This window comes from Dreissena polymorpha, chromosome 4 (genome assembly GCF_020536995.1).
Source record: "Dreissena polymorpha isolate Duluth1 chromosome 4, UMN_Dpol_1.0, whole genome shotgun sequence".
Lineage (NCBI taxonomy): Eukaryota > Metazoa > Mollusca > Bivalvia > Myida > Dreissenidae > Dreissena > Dreissena polymorpha.
In genome coordinates, this window is record NC_068358.1 from 84,950,839 (window position 1) to 84,977,176 (window position 26,338).

At 37.3% G+C, this 26,338-nt stretch overlaps 2 long non-coding RNA genes across 3 annotated transcripts; one reads left to right on the plus strand and one right to left on the minus strand.

The window, feature by feature from the left end:
- The first annotated feature begins 11,100 nt into the window (after positions 1 to 11,100).
- Positions 11,101 to 15,211, plus strand: LOC127877809 (uncharacterized). Of its 2 annotated transcripts, XR_008048619.1 has the most exons (5): positions 11,101 to 12,990; positions 13,242 to 13,709; positions 13,898 to 14,015; positions 14,200 to 14,423; positions 14,602 to 15,211. It is a non-coding gene; the product is annotated as an uncharacterized LOC127877809 (long non-coding RNA). The 2 variants fall into 2 exon arrangements; XR_008048618.1 differs by lacking the exon at positions 14,200 to 14,423 and having other exon boundaries at positions 11,789 to 12,990.
- An 8,637-nt stretch (positions 15,212 to 23,848) lies between these two features.
- Positions 23,849 to 25,884, minus strand: LOC127877811 (uncharacterized). Its single transcript, XR_008048622.1, has 2 exons — positions 25,623 to 25,884; positions 23,849 to 25,108 (listed from the first exon to the last, which is right to left on the minus strand). It is a non-coding gene; the product is annotated as an uncharacterized LOC127877811 (long non-coding RNA).
- Positions 25,885 to 26,338: the final 454 nt, after the last annotated feature.

Here is a 26,338-nt window from a genome sequence, read left to right on the forward strand (position 1 = left end):
TTTAATTCCCTTTTATTATTGTTTAATTTGAGTTACAATGCTATGACGTTAAATTTTATTTACACTTAAATGTATTATGAATATTGCTGGGCCAAGTGTGAGGTTGAGCGCTCTATAACCAGGTTTAAACCCCCAATGCTTTGCATTGACCGTTCCAAGGCGGTGACCCCAGCTTTATTCATATTTTGTGTTTATGTTGGTTTGTATTGTGCTGTATTGTGCTGTTTTGTACTGTTTGGGCAATCGGTCACTTGCCTTAAAGAAAGGACCAACTAATTGTTTTTAATGAAAATTCAATACTGCTCCAGCAGCTGGAGTTTCACTTCTTTATATTCTAACTCTTGTCATTTTAATATTTGAATATGGATAAATGAAGTATATTGACTGCTGGCACCGTGAAACACAATTAAAGTATGTGTTTTTTCTAGGTCTTGTCATTTTGCATGTGAATAAAATGAAGTTTATTGGAGGCTGGTGACCTAAACCACAATTAAAGCATGTGTTTTTCTAACTCTTGTCATTTTGGATAAAACAAAATGAAGTATATTGAAGGCTGGTTACCTAAAACACAATTAAAGCGTGTTATTGTCTAACTCTTGTCATTTCAGATATGAATAAATTAAGTTTATTGAAGGCTGGTGTTTCTTCTAACTGTTGTTATTGTGCACGTTAATAAATAAAGTATATTGACTGCTGGCACATAGAAATACAATTACAGCATGTGCTTTTTCTAACTCTTGTCATTTTTCATGTTCACAAATGAAGTTTATTGACTGCTGGCAACCTGAAGCACAATTAACGCACATGTGAAAACCTATTGGCAAAAAAAAAATAAAACAAATGGGATCTCTCATGTTACAGTTCAATATTCAATGTGATCTCTGGTTTCCGCTTTCCATGTGCACACTTCGTTTCAGACCAGGTAATTGCTGGTGATCTTTACATACATGTTTGGGATTCCGTGAACAAACTGTTACAGTTTGGCTTTGAAACCATGTACATCAGTATGGATGGGGCTGTAAGCAATCGCTCTTTCATGAAATTACATTTCCCTGAGGAGACCATTATTGAAAATATGTTTACAGCTCCCATGCCCTGAAATTTAACAATTTTTTTTCTGGATCCTTCTTTTTTACTTTCAAGACAATACGGAATAACATAATGAAAAGTGGAACACATGAGAAGTGCACACGGCTGCTTAAGTTTACAGATGGTAAAGAAGTACAGTGGAGAATGTGGGTGGATGCATACACATTTGACCGTACAAATCCTGTCCAAAGTCCACAGAAAACTAACCAATGAGCACATCTTCCCAAACCAGTCAGAAACAAATGCAACATAAACATGCAGAAGAAGTTTAAGATGCAGACTGGCTTACCCGCATGGAAGCTTACAAGCAGCGTATGGGAGCTAACGGTTCAGCACTGGATGGGGTCATTGAATTGTTAAAGAACACATCGATTCTGATTGATGTATTCAGGGACCGAAGAACAGTCAATGAGTCCAATGACATTCGTCTACAAAAACGTCATGCAGTCCAACAATGGCAAAAGAAAGTTCAATCCCAAAAGTCACTCATGTCATCAGAGTGCCATGAAGATACCCAGTTATCTATCATTGGCTTCCTAGAAATGTGTGACTTCATGATATAGAATCATCCTTACACATCTATCATTCCATCAATGATCAAATCTGATGCAATAGAAAACAATTTCTGCCAGCATCGTGGTCATTTAATGGTCTTATTTCAAACCCTACAGCTCTTCAATACGGACGAAATATCAATGGAGTGATCTTGGGACAATCAATTTTATAAAAAAAAGTGATGAAAAAGCTGTTCGAATAATGACCGAAAACTTTGCTTTTTCATCAAACAAGCTTGTAAGAGGAAAATCGTTGAAAAGAAAGTATGAGACCACAATCACAAGTGTCTTGAAATGTAAAAGTCCCGCTGTGTCAAATGAAATAATCATTGTAAATGGCTATAATATTAGCAACTTCAACCTGAAGTGTGAACTAAAAACATACTTCTGTGTGGACTAAAAATATACTTGTGTGTGAACTAAAAATATACTTAAGTGTGAACTAAACATAATCGTGTGTGTGAACTAAAACATAGATGCGTGTGCACTACAAATATACTTGTACGGGAACTAAAAACATAATTGTGTTTGAAATAAAAACATACTTGTGTTTTAATTTAAATATATTCTTCAACATTATTTAAGATTCCGTATCTGGATTACCTATGGCAGGAGGACATATCAGCTGTCAGTAGAACATTCTCCCCGTGCAGGAAATCTACCACAAAACGATGACTGTGGGATAACTGACCACTCTCAAGCCATCTGGGTCCCTAACACGCCCCATCGCAACAGCAAGTTGTCCAGGTTGAAATATCCTGTAGAGGAAGCATTTTTTTAATGAACGATCAAACTCGTATGTGTAATAAAAAAAATGTAATGGTAGTATTACATGGGAAACAGGGTACAGCATGTGATAATTAATCTTATATTCAGAAAGGCAGGTAAGTCAGGAACTGTTCGCTGTATTATGGTCGCATGTAAGGCTTATGTTAGGCGATGGGATAAAAAAGTGGGTGTCATCAAGGGTATAACACATTCATTTCAAGTTTCTTACAAAAAACAATATTTTATTTTTTCCATTAGAACCCCTTCATGGTCACAGATTTAATATATTGTTCTCAAATGCTGGTCACATTTTTTCTTGAAAAAACACCATGATTGAATACTTAAAAATGTAGTACATTGAATAGACTTTTGGAAAGTGTTTTAAGTGACTTGAAAACAGATTAGTATATCAGTGGTTGCAAAGCACTTGACTTTTTTTTCAAAATGTATTACAACTCCATTGTGGAAAGTGATGGAAAAGAAGGAAGTTTCAATATCCGAAATGAACTCGCATTATCAAAGGCTGGCTGAGTATGTAGAACATGCCGAAAATGATTCGGATACATTCATGAAAGGTGAAATGTTTTTCCAGACGTGCTTGTGAAGAAGGACAAAGTATACGAGGCGCTAGTTTCCCAGTCTGTAGATGATGACCTTGTTAGAATTATCCTTGCAGTTGTCCCACCCGCACTGGTGATACTTATCAGGCGCCAATACAAGGATCATCTTGCTGTGGGAACGCATGAACACATCAACAACGATCAAACAAAAAGTGTTGACAAGCATAATAAGTTTCCAGAACGTGTTTTCAGCTATGTCGCCCACATTTTGAGAACTAATCGAAATATTATAACACTGGCATTTGAAGCACAAATAACATTTAGCTTGAATAAAACCAGTGAATGGCTTGCAGCACAGGACAAGGAAGACAGTATTTAAAGTAGTAGAGCACAAGTGAAAAAGGAGTGAGAGGGGTTCAAAAAGAGGTCTGAAGAAATTTATAAGCAGAGGCTTGAAAAGCAGCAGGAAGATTTCAGGAGGAATGAAGAGCAAGAGAAACGAAGAGTAGTGAAATCGGAGAAGGAAATCATTGACATGCTATATTATGGATTGTGGCAAAAAAACAACCAAACAAACAGATAGAGGATGAACTGTTTAGAGAACCAGAGAGAGAGAGAGAGAGAGAGAGGATAGATGCATTAAAAGTTCTATTAAGATTCAGAAAAAATGTTTTCAATCAGTCGGTGCCAGACAGCAATATGTATGCATTTAGTAAACTGATAAATGGCAAACGGCAAAATAATTTAACATCTTATAAACTAAAACAGAATGTAAAACAATACGTTAAGGTAGAACATTTTCGGAAGACATCGGAATGATATCGTGAACTATCGTGGGGAACCGAATTAAGTCATAATTTTTATTTTCCATTAGTATTTTGTAATAATAATATAAAATTATTGAGTTGATTTTAGAAATTCGGTAAAATATTTGTTGAAACATGAAAGCGAGATTATACGATTTTTTATATATGTTTAATTGTAATATATTGAAATATCTTAAAATAATAACACAACATAAGCAAGAAAAATTATACATTGTAGACGAATTTCATAAAGTGCAGCAAAGACAAATTAGCGCCCCGAGCCGATTGTGACGACTTTATTTCGTACATATTTTCCTACAATAACCAAAGCATTGGCCTTTTTATAAGGATCGGAGTTAGTGTTCGGGTGTCGTATGAATATATATATATCGTTGCAGTAATTTTAAATGAACCGATAAAATAAATTTATATTCACATCGTACATGCATGATATACATTCTGGCAAATTCGTCTATACATACATTTTCAGAATTCAATATCTGGCTTAACTCACATTTCGACATTATTCTTAACTTTTATTTTAATTTATATTGAAATAAATATACGTATAATATTTTGTACACAGTTTATATAAATTCATAAATATTTGACAAAATCGTATAATCTCGCTTTAAAAACACAATAACTTAAAAATAAATGCATGCTGGGAAATTTCCGCATCCAGCATGGCCGACAATGAAATTTCAAGATGAAATACCGTGACAAATTGGGCGTTTTTCGACGCGTTCTTAACAACGTAGACCCAAAAAAGATAAGCAAATTAAAAAAGAACACAATTACTGTAATACTAATTTATGTTTGGGTAATGAGTGTTTTTTTTTAAATGGTTGTACTGAAAGAATTTACAAGTAAAAACAACTTGGTAAAGGTGTACACGATCGGTGGAAAAACGGAAGAAGATTGATTGAGATTGAAGTTCTATTGTCAAATCTCCAGTACTGCCAGAAGTGTAAACTTGGCCCTATGCCAGTGACCTTGTATAGTGAATTACAAAAAGGACTTTGTGTCAAAATCCCGAGTGTGGTCACATCAACCGAGCAGCATATGGGAAAGTTTACTACATAAACAAAGGTGGAATGCCCTTCTTTGATGTCAACACTAAGCTTGGTACAGGTAAGACTTTAAAATTTGACATGCTTAATATTTTATTATTTTTCTACGCCCTATTTGTTACACACTCCCCACCCTAATTTAACACAGGATGAAGGGTTAATGGGGTGCCAAGGGGCGGTTAATATTTTCCACCCCTGAGATGGTGCAGTTGATAGCAGGGAAAAAAGCTATGTGTTTATTGCCCAGTCGTTTGTAACCACTACCCAAACCCAGAGGAATAACACAGTCCCGCCTTTTGATTTGGCATAAAAGTAAACCTCAATCCTTAAATAAAATTAATTTTGCCTGACATTTAATCTAGCATTTGTAACTTGTATTAATTTCCTGAATGTATGTGTACCAAACCAAATATTTATATTTATATGACCCCTGCTGCGCAGCTTTGAACCCATATATTTTATTTTAGGAAAGCATCCTATCTTCTGATCAATTTGGTATCCTTCAGGAGCTTCGGGGGCCTTCGGCCCCCTGAAACCCTGACAAGGGCTTTGCCCTGGAACTACCGGGGGCCCTGCGGCCCCCTGGCCCCCCTTATATTTTTTTAATGTGCCTGCATATCCTTGGAGGTATCGCTACGCCCCTGATGTTTAACTGCTTAAAACCATTGCAAAGTATACTGTTGTATATTGAAATTGCCTTTTTGATATGTTTGCGGTATTACATGTTTTCTTCAAAATGAATCATAAATTACATGTTTTATTGTAAAATCAACGACAGCGGTTTGAAATGTTATTTGTAGTAAACTTCATTTCTTTATCGTATTGTTTGAGGCTTCTGTCCTCGTATTAAATCTCATGATAAAGTTTATTAGCGGATGATGTTTCAATTTTTACATGAATATTAACAGATCTAAAAAACGATTTCTTAGGAACACAGATGGTTAGCGTGTGGCTATGATATTTATTAGTGAAAACATCATTTTGAATGGTAAATAATCATATAATAACGAAAAATAAACTTTTCTGAAAAAAAATTCACTATCAAATATATATATATATATATATATAACAAGGTATTCAACTCGAAATCACCCGAAAACAGGGTGCTTCGCTTTGAAGAGCCATTAGTTCATCAATTTCAAAGCGATTTTCACGATCTCGGTCTTATTCAACGCAAAAATAAATTTCATTTCTGGAAATGTACATGTCTTGCAATATTTTAACATATACTGGGTCAACTTTTAAGAAAAAAAATGATACACAACTCGCGTGACCCAGTTAACATCGATCAGACAGTATCTCAGACTGAAATCTTCACGGAGTAAAAGGCATTTTCCCTGCAATGTTTACAGACCCCGATACCATAATTCAATAAAACGTATAAAAACATTCTTACCGTGCTTGCCGTTGCATTATGCATCAAAACTAACTGTCCAGCGCCGTTTGAAACCGTTGTTTACATGCATTTCAACTAATTGACATTTTAAATACACGAGTGATTTCATTGGTCCAATGCGAAGGTGTGTCTTTACAAATGGAGATTTCATTTTCTAGTTATTGGACTTTAACCTTGCCTGGGCGTAGTACATTTTAAATGTATAGTAACCTTAAATATTGAAACAGACTATAGGATATTGACAGGCGCGTGGAGAAGTAATTGACGGGTGACGTAAGCATGGTCACGTGAGTTAATCAGGTCAGTGTAACAGACATGAGAGTTGTGTTGACATGTGCGATTCACGCTTGTTTAAAACAATTTTGGATTTTTTTTAAGCATGTGGAATAATCTTGTGATTTTTACCGGATATATCTGTGAACATTCTTCAATGATTAACCAGAGGCACCACATTTGGACCTGTACATGGGGTGAGTTTAATATTCTCATGTAATTGATAATTTGTAGCAGTCTAGCTAGGATACTGCCGAAAAGGTAGTTATGATGTCTGTACAACAAAATTAATTGAACATGGTACAAAATATTACAACCTCGATATTGCAACAAAACAAACGGCGGCTGAATGCACAATAGGTAAAGAAAATTAGTACATGTAGTTCTTAATATGTGTCTTACACTATAACAAGGATGCACAGTTAAACATACATGCTATCATTGCTATGCATGCTTATAAGTTTAGGAGCAAAACTTAAATCAACAGTAGTATCATAGAGGTATACTACAGCACTTGTAACTATAGGATTGTTGTAGTGCATAGTCCGAAATCCCTGCTTTCTACAGTGTGTTTAAAATGTATGGGTACTATACTGCAAGCTGAAAGCGATTCGACCAATGTGTCGAGTTAAACGACACGTCTACCAATTGCCCAACTGGCATCGCTGTTGTCACATGTGATCAAGCTTGCCGAGGATCAGATAGAATCAAAGTACTGACAGTACTGGTGTGACGATGCTTTTGAGAGGATGGATATAAAAGCATCAAGTTAAGTTTAACTACATCACCACAATCACCACAATTGTGTATGTTGGTACGAAAAAAAAATTTGGTACAAAAATTTTGCGAAAAAAAAATTGGGTATGAAAACAAATTTGGGTACGAAAAAATATTTGGGAACCAAAAAATTGGGACCGAAATTTTTTTGGGTACGAACAAAAAATTGGGGATAAAGAAAAATTGGGTACAAAAAAAAAATTGGGTACGAAAAAAAATTGGGTACTAAAAATTTTAGGTACGGAAAAAAAATTGGGGGAACGGGAAAGTAGTACCTTTGGGGAACTTTACCCACACTCGCACATTTTCGGCCCTTTCCGTCAAACATCAGATAAGTTCCTCGAAGGCAATAGTATGAATACACATTTCGGAATCGGTAATGCGGTCCTACCTACGCGCGTCAAAATGTAAGCGAAATATCTAACTAAGTCTGTCAGGAATGATTGAATTAACGAAGATAATCGTGTATTGATGTAAGTTTTTTGAAGAAATGTGCAGAAAATATATTAAACAAGAGCTGTGTTTGTGAAACACAATGACCCCTGCTGCGCAGCTTTGAACCCATATATTTTACCTTTGACCTTGAAGGATGACCTTGACCTTTCACCACTCAAAATGTGCAGCTCCATGACATGCACATGCATGCCGAATATGGAGTTGCTATCTTCAATATTGCAAAATTTGACCTTTGACCTTGAAGGATGACCTTGACCTTTCACCAATCAATATGTGCAGCTCTATGAGATACGCATGCACGCCAATATTGAAAAAGTTATGGCCAATGTTAAAGTTTTTGGACAGACAGACAGACGCTTTATATTTGACATTTGACCTTGAAGGATGACCTTCACCTTTCACAACTGAAAATGTGCAGCTCCATGAGATGCACATGTATGCCAAATATCAAGTTGCTATGTTCAATATTAAAAAAGTTATGGCCATTAAAGTTTTCGGACGGACGGACAGACTGACACACTGACTTACTGACTGACAGTTCAACTCATATAGGCCACCCTACCGGGAGCATTAAAAGCAATGGCGATATTTTTCTCAGCCACATAATTGATAATAGTTTGATATAACAAAATGAAAGTGAAAGTAGAACTGTCAAAAATGACAACCTGTCAACGTGTTGTTTTTGCTGGCACGAGAGGGCGATTACACTCAATGTGTTCACATTTTGACCATAGGCTTTGTCAATGACCTTTATAGTATGGGTAGCTTTGATATTATTTATTGCTATCATGTAACTGCATGATTGTGTATATGTTTACAATACACTAAGCATAAATAATGATATAACAAGGGCTGTTTGTAAAACATGCATGCCCCCCATATGGGCTGTCCATTGTAGTGGCAGCCATTGTGTAAATACGATTTTTGTCACTGCTACCTTGACCTTTGACCTAGTGACCTGAAAATCAATAGGGGTCATCTGCGGGTCACGATCAATGTACCTATGAAGTTTCATGTTCCTAGGCAAAAGCGTTCTTGAGTAATCATCCGAAAATCATTTTACTATTTCGGGTCACCTTGACCTTGTGACCTCAAAATAAATAGGGGTCATCGGCAAGTCATGATCAATCTACCTATGAAGTTTCATGATCCTAGGCGTATGCGTTCTTGAGTCATCATCCGAAAACCATTTTACTATTTCGGGTCACCGTGACCTTGACCTAGTGACCTCAAAATCAATAGGGGTCATTTGCGAGTCATGATCAATCTACCCATGAAGTTTGATGATCCTAGGCGTATGCGTTATTGAGTTATCATCCGGAAACCATTTTACTATTTCGGGTCACCATGACCTTTGACCTAGTGACCTCAAAATCAATAGGGGTCATCTGCGAGTCATGATCAATGTAGGCCTACCTATGAAGTTTCATGATCCTAGCCCCAAGCGTTCTTGAGTTATCATCCGAAAACCACCTGGTGGACGGACCGACCGACCTACCGACCGACCGACATGAGCAAAGCAATATACCCCCTCTTCTTCGAAGGGGGGCATAAATATACTGATTGAGCTTAATAATCTGAGAACTATAGCCAGGTCAATTAAGGACTTAAAATACAATTTTGTGTCCTGATTTCATGAAGAAATTACCATGCATGTCCTAGATTTCAAATTCAAGGCCCTGGTGTGACACATTGGTAGCATTAAGTTAAACTGTTACCAGGCTTATAAAATTAGTTTTTATTGAACTATCTAAGGAAATCTAAATCAGGCACTGATTTTTCTTGTTTTAATACAGTCATAGAACAGTTGTGGCCTCTGGGTAATGACCAATTTTTGCTTACTTGTCACACCCTTAAAACTTTTCACACGTCTATAATAGCAAATCTGGATTTAGGCGATCTTCAATGGTACATTTAAACTTTAGCCCTGTTACAAGAGTGCTGGTAAAGTCCAGTCACATATTTAAATCTAGGCCATGTCAAAATCAAAGTGTCAAAGACAAATGAAAGATGCGTTCATTAATTATTGTCCAGTTGTTTACTACTGCTGTAAGTTTTTATATAATATGACTGATGTACATCATGTGAGAGAAAATTCACATTATCATTGTATATCAGGTTTAGCAACCTTTTAGATAACAAAGTATGCTAGTTTTCAATGTCGCATCTGGGGATCGAACCCGTAGGGCTTTTAGGAAGATTCTGAAATGTTCGATCCCTCGAGAGCAACCAAACCAAAAATTAAGTCAAATATTGCCGATTCGGTTTTTTGAGTCGGTCCATGACGGATAATGGAGCTTGATTGGTCATTGTCGGCTCTGGTACTACTTACATGTACCCCGGGTACTATTAAGTATATTAACATGTACCCTGGGTACTCTAAGTATACTTACATGTACCCCAGGTACGGTAAATAAACGTAATTGTACATGGTCCATATTAGACTGTACCCGAGTTGTATTCGCGCCCAAAATCCGATGTCGTAAAACGCGTAACCGATTATCTTAAACACACTTCTCTTCAAAAAACACTGCATCAACATCCTTTTTGAGTATGTGTTCCGATAATATAGAGGCCATCTTCAGAAAATTGACATAAATGTGTATATATAATTATTACAAAAAAATAGTCGACAACGACTGATTTAGGGTTAAATTTCCCGGGTACATTTTAGTTTATTTACCGTAGCCGGGATACATGTAAGTATACTTAAGAGTACCCGGGGTACATGTACGTAGTACCCGAGCCGACAATGAACAATCGAGCGATACTGGAAGATGCAACATCCCTCACGCCCCCTTGCATCGCCTTTAGCAGTATTCAATTCTCAACAGGAAAGTGCTGGAGTCATTGATCCCGAGGGACAAGAAAAACAATTGATTAATGTTCGAAATAAATAATTTGATTAATGACAATTCTGTTATTTGAGCCAGGTCACAGGAAAAGCGCAGTCAAATCAGTATCCAATTAAATTATTTGTTATTGTCAGAAAAACGCTTTTAAGCAAACAGCTTTCAAGAGACTGCTGGCTGATCTAGATCCAAACTGGCCACAATCGCCTTAACCCTTTGCATGCTGGGAAATTTGTCGTCTGCTAAAATGTCGTCTGCTAAATTTGTAAAATAAGCATTTTCTTCATTTTTTTCAAAGAATACTATCAGAATAGCAAACAGTTTGGATCCAGATGAGACGCCACGTTCTGTGGCGTCTCATCTGGAACCAAACTGTTTGCAAAGGCCTTTAACATTCGGTCACGCACTGAAAGGGTTAATGTCTCTTTTACTGTGACACAGTTCATTTAACTTTAAAATGATAAAAAGTACTAACACTAAGAAAGATTACTAACCAGTAAAAGTTTGAAATCAATGTTGAATCTCAGGACAGCTTGGTGATCTGCAAATCCCCGATGAAATGTTGATATCGGGTATCATAGTCATTCAATAAGTCGCAAAATGCTCGAATACAATTTATAAAGCACAATGTGACTTATATTGACAACTAAAAATACCAGTAATCAGTATGCCAGTTTTGCCGTGTCAAGCTGTTACGATCCAGAGACCAGAAAGTCCTTCATTCACATCGAGTATATATCCTTCGAATTCCAACTAGTGTTGTCATAAGCGGAGATTTAGTGAATAAATAATTCATATATCCTAAATGACAGCTTCTAAATAGCGAAACAAGCCAATGTATGCAGCAGACAATACCAAACTTCGTCGGACCGACGGACAAATCTGACAGATTATGACAAGGTCCGATCGATTTTGCAATTCCGTCGGACAAAAGTGTCCGACTCCAAAAAATATCATAAACATCCTATGAATCATCGTCTTATGCTCCGTGGGATTCCAATATTTGTTATCAAAACATGTAGAACTAAATACGTAAATACCAGTGTCGGTTTTATGTTTCCGATCTATTCGTGTCCTCCAATAAGAATAGCTCGCACATGTTAGGTTTTACGCGTTATTTTCCGAAATCACTCGGATCACGCGAGGCCATTTACGTAAAATATTCTGAACGAAGAGACGGAATTTGCCGAGTGTGTTTCGAATTATCGGAATTACGAACTGTTAAAACTCGGTATATTCCGTGACAGTTTCTGGAAATTTCCAAACGGATATCTATTGAGTAGTAGTTCCACGCTTATAAGCGCATATTTATTCGCAAAATGTGAGATTCGGGAACATGCAGCAAGGTGCTCGCATACGTTAGAGGTCAATGGTCTTCGATGTCAACAGCATTGCGAAGCCAAAATAACGTGGAAGGATAATCCGGTGATTTCGTTTGCAAAATATTGTTTTATTCTTTCCAAAAGATTATTTCACTACTAATTGTATTGTCATTATAGATATTTAGCAATGTTAGAATCAGATTTGCCCGATATGCTGAGGTTTCTTACCAAAGCCGATGGCCAAGGTCAAGGGGCTTAACGTAAATCTGAGGCCGATTACACCAAGCACACCAATCCCAAATGGAAAAAGTATGAGGAAAAACAACCAGTTCGCACATTCCAGGATGCATGGAAAACTGGAAGGCCCTGGCTTGTTTATATTGAGCCAGACTCTGACAATTCCCATGGGCAAATGAAGTGCACGTCATGTATTGCATTTTATGGCACAAATGGGGGGTTGAGGCCAGGTTTGAACAATGTAAACAAATGCCAACACTTTTGTAACTGGCAGTTCAAATTTCAAGGCGAGTACAGTTACTGACCATGAAAAATCTGTGGCCCATCTTAGAGCTCACGATGCTTTGAAAGCAAAACAAAGCAACCCCATCTGAAGTTGTTGCTTCAAAATCTGGGCGTGCTCTGCTTTCACTGAATGATGCTGAGCGCAAACGGCTAAGGTATTTGTTCAAAAATGCACATGCCGTAGCAAAGCAAGGTCGCCCAATTCATGACTACCAATGGCTATGTCGCCTTGATCAGACCAAAGATGTTGACTTGGGTACGACATACCTAAATGAAAAGGCTGCTGTTCGTTTTTTGTTTCATTGCAGGCGCAGAGAGGACAAAGACAGCGCAGATGCTAAAAAATGAAACATCCTTCTCATTAATTATGGACGGCTCGACAGACATAAGTGGCTCGGAGCAAGAGTCGCTGTATGTCAGACTCCCAACTGATGGGCAGATTGAGGAGCGTTTCTTGACAATAGGGTCACCAGTCAGCACCTGCTCCACAGACCTCTTCAACTTTGTAAACGAAACATTTGACAAGTTGGAGATCCCAAAAGGTGTCTTTTCTTTATTATGTTAATTGTAAATTCTTATTTTATTCACAAATTTCATTTCCTGCTATAATGAGAGGAGCATTGGTGAAACCTGAACCAAGTTCAATCCTATCTTATTTCCAAAATGTTGCAGGAAGCCTGTTGTGCTACATGCTGATATATTAAGCGGACCTATCAATTATATATAAATCATACAGTTAGTAGAAATATCCGTACTCCATAATTTGATAAATACACTACAGTCTTTCTTGCAGAAAAAAACTTGTTGGTCTGGGATCCGATTGGGCGTCCAACATGATAGGTGTACGCTTTGGGTTGGCAACCCTACTCCGAAAAGAACTGGGAGAAGATTTAATTAATATTCACTGCCTGTGTCACCGCCTCGAACTGTCCTTTCGTGATGTAGTTAAGACAAACAAAACATATGATAGAATTATAACCTTACGTATTGGCCTGCACTACTTTTATAAAAAAAAAAGCACAAAAACAAAACTGGCTTGTTAAGAACATTCACAGCCCTGAGTGTTAAAGGTGTTTTGCCTCCAAAGGTAACAGGGACACGCTGGCTGCCACATCTGAACAATGGGCTTAAATGTTTGGAGAGGACATTTGCAGCTTTTGAGGCCCATCTGTCTACACTCAGCCACAGTAATGCAAAAGCTGAAGACCTTGTGAAAATTCTCACAGACATCAATGTTGTCAGCTATGCTCTGTATCTGAAGGTAAAAAAAATTGTTATGGCCCCTTTAATTGAATTTAACCATGGGTTATGGCTTTCAATACTTAACACATTGCAACGTTTTTATTGAAACCTACTATTTTAATAACAAATACCCTGGTACTAGAAATGATATAGTAAAAACTCATCTTGATTGATCAGTAAAATTCATTATTAAACTTAACGTTGCAGGAACTGATTGAGCCACTTATGCAGCTGTCAAAAAAGTTGAAAAAGAAAGACATCACACTAGCTGAAGTCTTGACTGGATAGAAACAACAGCTGAAATGGTTGAAGGTCTGAAAACAAGGTAAATATCTCCATGTCTCACCTCTCCCCCCCCCCAAAAAAAAATGTCAAAGCTATGCATGATTATAAATTCAAGATTATAAATTCAAAATGTATACTTCTTTTTATATGTCATCATAAAGAAATGATTTTTATTAGGAAATATACAGTTTGTGTTATTCTTAAAATTGATGTGTGAATGGCAGGAACATGGAAACACTTGAAGGGGTCATTGAGTCAGGGGAGTTTAAATGTGTAAAACTGAGGGGGCAGAAACCTAAACTGGCATACAGAGATCAGCAGATTGATGGCATTGTCTCAGCAGTTCACAAACGCTTCCAACTTGACGATTCTGCTGTATCTGTTGTTCAAGCCAGCAAAGTCCTCTGCTTCAACAAATGGCCTTTGAAAGATATTGACAAATTACAAGGTTTTAACATGTTACTGCCCGGCTATTTTCTGAAATTGGTACTTCATTTAGTTTTTAATATGCATCACACAAATTCAGTTTGTAGCTCTTACTTAATTTCGAGTATTACCTGGTACTGATGCTATTGAGCATATTGGCAAAAAAAATTGTCAAGTGATTTATCATCTTTTAATTTAAGGTACCTCAGATGAGCAGGAAACGGCCGAACCTGATGATGTTGACTCAGACGACGAAACTCAACAAATCAATGAGCTATTTTGTCAACATGACAACAGTGATTATTGTACAGATTATCAGGAGGAAGGAGACAATGAGAAAATGATTATCAATTATTTGAATTCTGATAATTAAGAAATAATTCGTGTACGTTATAGTTTGTTGTCGAATAACCCACGGCCGGAAGTTTCGATGTGTATGTATTTAATAATGAGTGCGAAGCACGAGTATTTTGAAACCACGCATCTAAACTTCCGGCAGTGGGTTATTATATATAGTTAATTATAGTTATAGATAGAATAGTTCATTGATTTGTTGAGTTTCTTCGTCACGAATTATTTCGATTCTAACACATATTTTTTCTAAAGATTTATACAATGTCTCTTATTTTTCTTGTGTACTTTTTTATGTGAAGTTCTCATAAATACGCCCATAGTTTGTTGTCACATAACCCAGGGCTAGAAGTTCTTCTTTTTTTATATGAAATTTGGCTTATGCTGTGGTAGAATATTTAGTAATACATGGTAATATACTTGTTATATGATATAAATAAATACTATGTGTAACCGTCATTTCATTTTGTGTTTTCTCCCTTTTTGTTTGGTCTGACAAACACTCATCCGGTCTGACAGAATTTGTCAATCTGTCAGACCGAATGTCTGACAACAATATTGAAGTTTGGTATTGTCTGATGCAGTAAGAAAGTTTTTAATCGAAACTCTCATTAAGGCGGCCATTGTTGAATGTTGAAACACGAACGACAACTCTGCTAGGAGAATGTTATTAATGCTAGGATCATACGCAGTGGCGTATGCCCAAGGGAAGTAACTGAAAAATCGAGTTATCTCAATCGGACTGGCTCGGTCTTTTACATAGATGGCCATTGTGAATTTTTTTTAGGTGATTATCAAACCTTGGACGCTGCTGTTCCAGCATCGTCAAAAATCATCAAAATAACTGTGGTCATACCGGAATCCCGATTGTCGTTGGTAATTGTATTTCTATTTTAATCCGCATTGTTCTTTGGAACGTTTTTTGAAAATTTACCTTTTAGGTTTCGTTTTGTATTCCGAATTTTATTAATTATTTTAATTATTATTATAAATTATATTAATTTATGAAAAAACGTTTTAATTTATCAATATCATGGTATTTACAAAAAGATACAGACAATTATGTCGGAAACGTGTATGATTCATGGTCACTATTTTGAGTAACTTTTTTAAACATGACATCATAATTATTTTTAGCCAGTACTACAATCGGCAATAATAGTGTGAAGAAGTAGCACACACGCCGGGATAGGTCTCTGTCATCAAAGACCGCTACAGCATTCGGATCCCATGGGTTTTCTGGCTCCGACTTGCAAACATATAGCGCCCCGACCTCTAGTTCTCTTTTTCCCCCGTGGTGCATGCCAACAACGTACACGTTACGGATAATAACATTCTTCATCCTAGTAATTAACAACAAGTAAAGGGTGTAAACTAAATATAGCTTGGAAAAATTGACCTCTGGAATTGTTTTGTTTGCACAAGAGTTAACATCGCGTAAAGACGTGTTCAGTTACATTGCAATGCCCGGTAATTATATTAACTACTAGGCCACCGAGCGCCCCTTCCCCCCGCCACATAAATAATGTCAAGGCTGACTGGTTGTAGAAATCTATAGGATTGATCGGTGAAACAATTCAATAAAAGTAGGCATCATGTCAATTATTCTTAACTATATTATTCAATAATAAAGTACTAAAACCGAGAAAAGCAACCTCAGAACCAAAATCATAATCGTTAACAAAATCAACATTTACAACAAAATATATTATAAATGCAGACTGATTTTAAAATAGTAGGTATTTATAAGGCAGAAGACTGGTGCGTGCTTTAACTCTGGTGAAAAAGGCTAGTTGTTTGTGGTGCTTTGTCCATGCATTTGTTTTGTAGAAAAGCATTTGGTAAGAACTATTTTTCTGAATATCGTAGAAACAATTCATGTAGATCTAAATTTAAATATATATTACTGTGCAAGTCCGACTCTCGATCACTCCTATTTGTACACCAAACACTAAAATACACTCCGGTTGAAACAATGACGTCGGTTAAAGCGGGTTTTCCCAATAACGTCATCAATGTCATTAAGGAAGGCATATTTCGGTGGACAACAAAGTACGTGCAGGAAGTCCGCCGTTTGTACGACTGCGAGTGCAGACAGCATCGAAAAGCCACGCGTACTGCTTCATTTGTAAGAAGCCTGGGCAAAACTTATCGTTGTGCCACAACAGCTAAGAACAGAAGTGTTTGTGGAGAGCAGTTTTTAATAACTACTCATAGTAGATGAGGTCCATGCCATTAAGACTTTTCATTGTCTCAATTCCACCCAGATACATCTGTTAACTTTAAATCAATGAACGACGCCTTTTTAAACAAAACAATTACAGAGCTTTTAGATACGGTACGTCAGTTTGCCGTTAAATCAACAGTTAAACGAATGTCCTTTGAAAATCTTGAATATTAATCTGTTATTGATCTTCAAAACATGACTAGCCTTAACAAGGACTAATTTTTGGACTTCCACAGCATGTTGAAAGAGCATATTAGAGAAACTCCAGTTAGATCGAAATCGACAACGACCTGTATTTATTTTGTTAAAAATGAAAACCGGAATCTCTAATAGTTTACTCGCGACTCTCTTTGGCATTTCAAAATCAAGTGTACGAAGGGCAATTGCAGCTGTATGGACGCTGTTGATGCAAAACTTTCTTCAACACTATTTAGGTTTTCAACACATCAGTCGTGAAAATGTCATTGACACTCATACAAGGACTTTAGCTCAATCTCTTCTGGCCCAAAATGATGATCAAGTAATATTAGTTATTGACGGTACGTACATTTATATATAGAAAAGTTCCAATTTTTAATTTCAACGGTGTTCATACAGTGTGCACAAAGGCCGTCCTTTAGTTAAACAAATTGTTATAGTAACAACTACTGCATATTTTGTAAGCATTTAAGGGCCATATTTTTCGGACACAAAAATAACGACACATCAAGTTTAAACAATATTCTTTGCAACAACATAGAAGAAATCAAACAATGGATAAAGCCGGACGATGTCTTTGTGGTTGATCGTGGGTTTCGCGACTCAATAACGCTGATTCATAACATGGAAATTTATGCGGAAATGCCAGCTTTTATCAATAAGGGAGATAAACAAATGCCAACGGAGGACGCCAACACTAGTCGCTTGGTTACAAAGGTAATCTATTCGAGAATGTTTTCGATGTAAACTCCGAATTTCTTAACACGGTCTGAGCATAAATTGTATGCTAATCTTCATATTATGCTTGTTCTCCTCTTTGAACTGTAACATATACAGCTAAGTTTTTATATATATATATATTTTACTGAAAATATTACTATGGAATTATCTTCGGCTAGCATTTCAAGACTCACACATTTATGTATGCAGTCTGAAAAAACAATGCCGCCTATATAAGGAACTGAATGACAACACATTCATGCAACTTTAATACTAGGTGGTTCATGGACAAATGGTATTTAAAGTCTCTATAACCCTCAACATCAACACAATTGGTAAAGTATTTCGTAAAATAAAGTTAACACATCAACAATCAATGTTCCTTATAGCAATAGCCACACTTTCAACGCTAGATGTGGTATGATAACATAGATTTTTGTAGATACAAAATACTCGGTTTTTATTTATTTAAGACACTATTCCATTTTCCGCAAATATATCTATTCATACGACACACGAACACCATGATAGTGTACATGTGTCGTATGAATAGATATCGTTGCGGGAAATCAAAATGGAATAATATGCAAAACAAAAACAAAAACGAGCATTTTGTATAGGTCTACAAACATCTATTTTACAGGACCACATCTGGCGTTGAAATTTCGGCAATTGCCATAGGGAACACTGATTTTTAATTGGTTAAGTTTATTTTACGAAATATTGTACGAAATTTTCGTTGATTTTGAGCAGTAATGTTACTTAACATTTTGCAAACACATTCCTTAATTTCTGAATGTATTCACGTTTGATAACATATGATTTCTGTGAACGTTTTGCAGAGTGTTTTTTTATGTAGCCATTATGACGTCATTTGATCTCAAACCGAGCGCGGATTGTATTACGTCATGAATTAATTGTATTCCTTCTGACACATGTAGGTTATTTGAAGCGGATTTTTTTCTGTTAAATAACAATTCTCGTTTTTGTTAAATTATTTATATGCCCCCGTATCGAATGATCGGGAATATATATTTTTTTTGGCCTGTCTGTCTGTCTGTCATTCTGTGGAAAACTTTAACCTTGGTTAAAGTTTTGCAATATTGAATAATTTTTGCAATATTAAAGATAGCAACTTGATATTTGGCATGCATGTGTATCTTATGGAGCTGCACATTTTGAGTGGCAAAAGGTCAAGGTCAGAGGTCAAATATATGGCTTCAAAGCGGCGTCAAACTGTAACCTTGGTCATAACTTGCAATATTGAAGATAGCAACTTGATATTTGGCATGCATGTGTATCTCAGAGCTGCGCATTTTGAGTGGTGAAAGGACAATTGTCATCCTTCAAGGTCAACTATATGGCTTTAAATTGGCGCAATAGGGGGCATTGTGTTTCTGACAAAAATATGTCTTGTTATTTTAACAAATACCGTTTTTTAGGTCTGTTTTTCTTGATATTGTAATGACCCACCCCCACACCCATTATATGCTTAAATGCTTTATTGTTTACTGTTATACTTACGTGGAATGCAGTTTCCAAAGTTATACTACTAATGATTATGATGATGATGATGATAATTGCACTTACCTTGTTATTCGTGTAAGGCTTGCAATGTCCATTGTTTACATCCTTTTAACACAATAATCCATTTCATTTCCATGACTTATTCCGTAATACCACGAATTATTAACTGCACTAACAGAACTATTAGTATTATGTGTATTGTTTCCATTTCGATCCTGTTGTTTATTGACAAGCCATATTTATGCATTATTATGTAAATGTTATGCATAAATCTGACCTGTCATGGCCGCTATGACACAGAATTTGCCAGCATCATTGTGGATTCTGACAGCTCAGGCTGACGGATTCTGATTGGATGATTCCCGAGCTGTCAGAATCCTATTGGTTTATTGTTATTATGCTGGCAGGCTGTCATATGGTCATTGGTCAGTTAAGGTCACGTGGGCACTTTCCAGAAAGTATATAAGGGCGCTAGAATTTGAATTTGACAGCACAACTTCCATCTTGGTAGCTCCACTTGTCTGGGCAGTAAAGTGAGTAAAAACATCTTGGGTAACTAAAAATAACTTATTAACGTATTTCCGAGAAAGTGTCCACCAAACTTGTCTAATTTTGCAATAACATATTAAACCTACTAAATAAATATAGTATTTAAACTGCTACACGTCTTGTTATAAGAACATAATACCCTAAAAGCTAAAAAAAACCATCCTGACGGACGCCACAATTGGTGTCAGAAGTGGGATCGTCAAGTGCCGAAGACGATTTACAACCCGCCTGATGTTATAGTAAATTCCAATGTGATGACGTCATTTTGAATGAATATATGACGTAATATGTTACTCATCGAGTGCTGAAGTGATTTAAAGAGGCATATCCATCGATATTTTAAAATATTTCACCCGTGATTCACGAATCGCAATATAATATAAAAGATAATATTTGTGTGTGTTCTTTTTGCAATAACTTACATATTGTGTGTATTTAAAAGGCCTGTGTACAGGGAACATTTAATAAATATTATGTATAATAGATCTATAAATCTATAAATATTTCACTATTCCTATAAAATAAGTGACAATTTAAATATGGCTAACGACAGTTCAGATTCGGAGGTCGTGTTAAATTTTAGAAATTTAGAGAATAGCGAAATTGAAACAAGGAGCGAAGCTTCAGTCACTTATTCAATGTCAATTGGTCGCCATCGTCGACGTCAGCGAGCAACACCTGTTCCGACGTCGGAAAGTGATTCCGAGGCAGGGTCCAGTCCCGTGCCCCGACATGGCCGAGCGCAAAATCTTAATTTCAACAACGTAGGTGTTGACCGCGGCTACAACTGGAGGGCATCCGAACATGTCCCCCATCTCAAGCCAGAGCCATACAGCGGCGAAGAGCCTTGGGAGAGTTAAATTTCCCATTTTGAGGATTGCGCCGAGCTTGGTGTTTGGAGCCAGAGGAGCCGTGTTTTATTCCTAGCATCCAGTCTTCGAGGAAAGGCGAGGCAGTTTTATATGAGCCTGGACGAGTACGATTATTGTACGTTGGTAAAACGTATGAAACAACGATTCGGCAGCAGTGTACATGAATCGAAGTACCTTGGGATGTTGGAGAATAGACAGCGCCGGCCCGGAGAAAGCATCATCTCTCTTTGTGACGACATAAGACAACTCACAAAGAAAGCGTACAGTCAATTGAACACACAATCACAGGACATTGTTGCTTTAAATCAACTGTATAAAATAATTTCACCCGAAATGAAGTGTCGATGTATCGACAACAACTGTTCCAGTATTCACGAGGCCGCTGCAGTGATCGATAAGTATGAGTCGATCCTCGGGTATGATCAACAAAGATCCAGCCGTGTTCGAGCCGTAGACACCAACGGCATAGACCGGAAGTTGTCAGGTCTCATTAAGGGTCTCGACTCCCGCCTGGAGCGTCTTGAAAGCGTGTCTCTGGCAAGATCAACGCAACAGTCACCCAAAACAAAGAGCGAGTCGCGCAAGTGCTTCAAGTGCCGCTCGGAAGCGCATCTCTTCCGGGACTGTCCTCAGCGTGAACGTAAATCGTTTGGCGAAGTTTCTCGAAACGTTCCTGCACATTTGTCTCAGGGAAACGGCTCACGGTCGACCCAGTAGGTCATGTGTCGACTGAATCCAATCAAAATCGGCCTGCTGGAAATGTAATTCGCACCGGTAGTTTTTCTGATAAAGTTTGGGACAATGGTTTTTACGTGTCAGGCAAACTTGATGTTCAAGAAGTAGAATTTTTAATTGATTCCGGTGCAACATGCTCCATTTTATCAAGTACCGTTTATCAAAATATGCCTAAGCTTTCAAAATACTTATTAACTCCATTTGCAACCCCTGTATTCGATGCCGGTTCAAATCAAATTAACTGTCATGGCCAAACTGCTTTAGAAGTTACATTAAATGGTTGTAATTTCAACATCGAGGTCTTAGTTTGTGACATTTCGCAAGATGGCATGATAATAGGCCAGGATTTTCTCTTGAAATATGTTGAAATTCTTGATTACAAAAGCGGTAAACTTGTTACCCATTGTAATGAGATCCCGTGCTTTGTGGGCTCTGAAAAATCTTTTTCATGTCGCGTTATTGTGCGCAGGACAATTGTAATTCCTGCCAAATTCCGCAGCTTTTGTATCCGTCGGCATTTCTAATAAACATAAACTGACAAAGTACTCGCTGGCGGAACCTATCGGCTCTGCAAATCCTCACTGTCTTATGTTGCCTGGTGTGTTAACTACAAACGATAGTGACCTTAAAATTAATTATGTAAACTGTTCCGACAGCTCTGTAACTTTACACGAAAACCAATCAGTTGGCACTTGTGAACCATACATTGATCAAGAAATTTTTTAATAAAGTTCAAGTACGATCAGTGACACCAACTAGTGAAAAAAAAATTGTAAACCCCAGTAGAACTGATTTGCCTGAGCATTTAAAAGATCTTTATGATAGAAGCTCGAAATTTCTAGCTAAAGAAGAGTGTCATCAGTTAGCATTATTATTATTAAAATACAGTTCTGTTTTCGCAAAACATTCTAGTGACTTGGGAAAATGTAACCGGGTACAACATCGTATTAATACTGGTCAAGCGCTACCAATTAAACAACCGTTGCGTCGATTACCATTGGCAAAACAGGAAGCTGAGCGAAATGAAGTCAAGAAAATGCTCGAACAGGATGTCATTGAAGCCTCCAAAAGTCCTTGGGCCTCTCCTGTTGTCATTGTAACAAAGAAGGACTCTACCGTTAGGTTTTGCTGTGACTACAGGCAACTTAATGATGTTACCGTTAAGGACGCGTACCCTCTTCCTAGAACAGATGCCTGTTTGGATTCATTAGCCGGTGCGACCTGGTTCAGCCAAATGGACTTGTGTTCCGGTTTCTGGCAGATTGAAATGGCACCAGAGGACCGTGAAAAGACGGCCTTTGCCACATCACTGGGATTGTACCAGTGGGTATGTATGCCGTTCGGCCTCGCGAATTCTCCATCAACCTTTCAACGTTGCATGGAGGATGTTCTACGCGGTTTGCAGTGGGTAGAACTAGTCCTCTACATGGATGATATAACCTCGCCAGCAAACACCATCTCTGAAGGCCTGGAGCGTTTGTCCCGTATTTTTGACAGACTCGTTGATGCCAATCTAAAGTTAAAGCCTTCCAAATGTGCTTTCTTTCAAAAGAAAATAACTTTCTTAGGCCACATAGTGTCTGAGGAAGGAGTTTCCACTGACCCGGAAAAGATAAAAGCTGTCCATAGTTGGCCAGTGCCAACGTCAGTCAAAGAAATGCGAAGTTTTCTTGGTCTTGCCTCATATTATCGACGTTTTGTGGAAGGTTTTGCTAAAATAGCTCGACCTCTCCACAAGTTATGTGAAAAAGGTATTAAATTTTGTTGGAATGAGGACGCAAATAGTGCATTTGAAACATTAAAACAGGCGCTAACGTCAGCACCCATATTAGCTTATCCAATAACGGGATTATCATACATAATAGATTGTGATGCTAGTGACTTAGCAGTTGGGGGTGTATTATCCCAGGTGCAAAACGGTCATGAACTTGTAATTGCTTACATGAGCAAAGGTCTTAGTAAATGCGAAAAAAATTATTGTGCAACAAGAAAAGAACTTTTGGCCGCCGTAATGGCTTCAAGAACTTTTCACCCCTACATATATGGTCAGAAAACATTGCTTAGAACTGATAACGCAGCTGTAAGTTGGATCAAAAAGCTGAAAACCCCGTCAGGTCGAATGGCAAGATGGTTACAGGAACTAGAAACATATGACCTTGATGTTGTTCATCGGCCTGGGCTCAAACATACAAATGCTGACGCTTTAAGTAGACGACCATGTAAAGTTTGTGAAAGACAAGAGAATTTAAATAATGAAGATACTGACAGTGATTGTGATAATAATTTAATCATAAACCAAAATAACAGTGTAACTATACGAGCAATACAACAAGACGCACAAATAGTTATAAATGGCTGGACCCCTGATGACCTTTTAGTTGCCCAATTAAATGACCCAAATATTAGTCCTATTCTTAATGCTAAGACAAACCAATTAGATAGGCCTTCATGGGATCAAATATCAGATGGTACTTCTTTTCTTAAAACACTTTGGCGCATGTGGGATAGACTTAAAGTAATTAACCAAATATTGTATTGTATTTTCATAGACACGGAAACTGGCTTCGAACAAAATTTACTTATTGTACCGTTAACGAAACGAGATGAAATTATTAAATATTCGCATGACATTCCGTCTGCTGGACACTTGGGTTTAGAAAAGTCCTTACATAGGCTTAAACAATCGTTCTATTGGCCAGGTATGAAAGAGGATGTTTATAAGTATATCACTAAATGCGATAAATGTGCATGTCGTAAGTCTAATACAGCTCCTAAAGCCCCAATGAGAAATTATATCAATGGTGAACCAATGGAGAGAATTTCCATTGACGTGTTAGGTCCTTTAAGTACAACACTGAAAGGCAACAAATATATTTTAGTAGTAGTGGACAATTTTACAAAATGGACTGAGGCTTATCCCCTGCCTAACCAAGAAGCAAAAACTATTGCTGATGTTTTAGTAAATAATTTCATTTGTCGGTTTGGTTGTCCTCAACAAATTTTAAGTGATAAAGGGACAAATTTCACTTCACAGCTTTTTCAAGATATTTGTGATTTTCTTCACATCGACAAAGTAACAACAAGTTCGCTTCGACCCCAAAGTAATGGTTGTCCAGAACGATTCAACAGAACTCTTCAATCCATGTTGGCCATTTATTGTGAAGATGACCAACAGAGATGGGATGAGTACCTTCCACAGCTAACCATGGCTTATCGTGCTTCCGTGCACAGCAGTACTGGTGTAACTCCCAACAAAATGGTGTTTGGGCGTGATGTAACCCTACCAGTAGAGGCATTTATCGGGTCACCAAATTCTTCAATTGAGGCACGTGATCCAGAGTCATATTGTAGCCAGTTACAGACGGTGCTGGTGAGCTGTCATACAATTGCGAGGATGTCTCTTCGTAAGAACACAGCATATCAGAAGCGTCATTATGACATCAAGGCGAAAAAGAGGTCTTTTTCGGTCGGCCAAGCTGTTTGGTTGTATAACCCGATTCGACGTATTGGAGTCTGTTCGAAATTGACCTGCAAATGGAAAGGTCCATATGTAATAACAAGGAAATTAGACGACATAACCTATTTAGTAAAGAATGGACTAAAGTTAAAGCCAAAAGTGTATCACATAGACAGATTAATTCCCTACAAAGGAAACCATATTCCATCTTGGTTTGCTCAATTCTGCAATTAGTCAAGTGCAGATTTCGAATAAATAAATGAATTAAGTAAATATGACTTAATTTTTATATCACTATATTGTGTGTCGGTTTGATCCAAATATATAGTTTATGAGCTGCTGCAAAAGCTGGGGAGAATCAGCTAAGTTGCTCATGAAGTTGTGGTGACCGTGTTAAAGGCACCATAGTATGTGATATGGGCTATATATCACATGTTTTGATAATTGAATTGGCCTGCGCAACCATATTCGTTATCGGTTATTCTTTCATATTTAAATAAATATGATGTTTTATATATTTGGAGCAGACGTTTTAAAATAGTGCTATTAAAAGTAATTAGTCGTTTTTAGAGTAATGTGTGATACCTTTGAGTACTTGTGTTGCCTTTTTATTAGGGCGGTGGACACTTTTCGTTGATACCTGAAACAAATAAACTTGCTTTTTGCATATAACATTTTGATTTGGTGAACTATATCTATGTGTACAATAACATGCAATTTGAACAGAACATTATTGGCTTGCTGTTTAAACATTCAGACATTTGTAAAATTCTTAAAGTGTAAAACACATATATTTGAGTTAATGGAGTGTTATGTATAAATGACTCATATAACTTTTTTTATGAAGATGAAAATAAGTAAGCGAGAACATATAAAGTAGCAAATTTCAAACTTATAAACTGTTATACCTTTTTGTAAATTTGCAGAATGAAACACCAAAATTGTTGGTTGTGCCATGCCACATTGGCAACTCAACGTCAATTTGAGAGACATGTCGAGACTGTACATCAGCGCTTGGGAGTGGAGTGTCCATTTTGCCATGTAACCATTAAACGCGCAGCTGATATGAAACGCCACATCCTTACGGTTCACTCAGATACGAATGTTCCGGAGACGGCCTTCCATGTCAGGGAGATGGCTTGTTTAGCCATTTTCCAGGAAGATTTCGTAAAGGTGTATGGACCATCGCGGTCTGCTGGGAGCAGCTTTTGGCGTGATATTCGTTCGGTATCAGTGGGAGCTGCAGGCGGTATATCGGTCTCGCATGTTGCGGTTTATCATGGGTCCTCTACTGTAGAAGG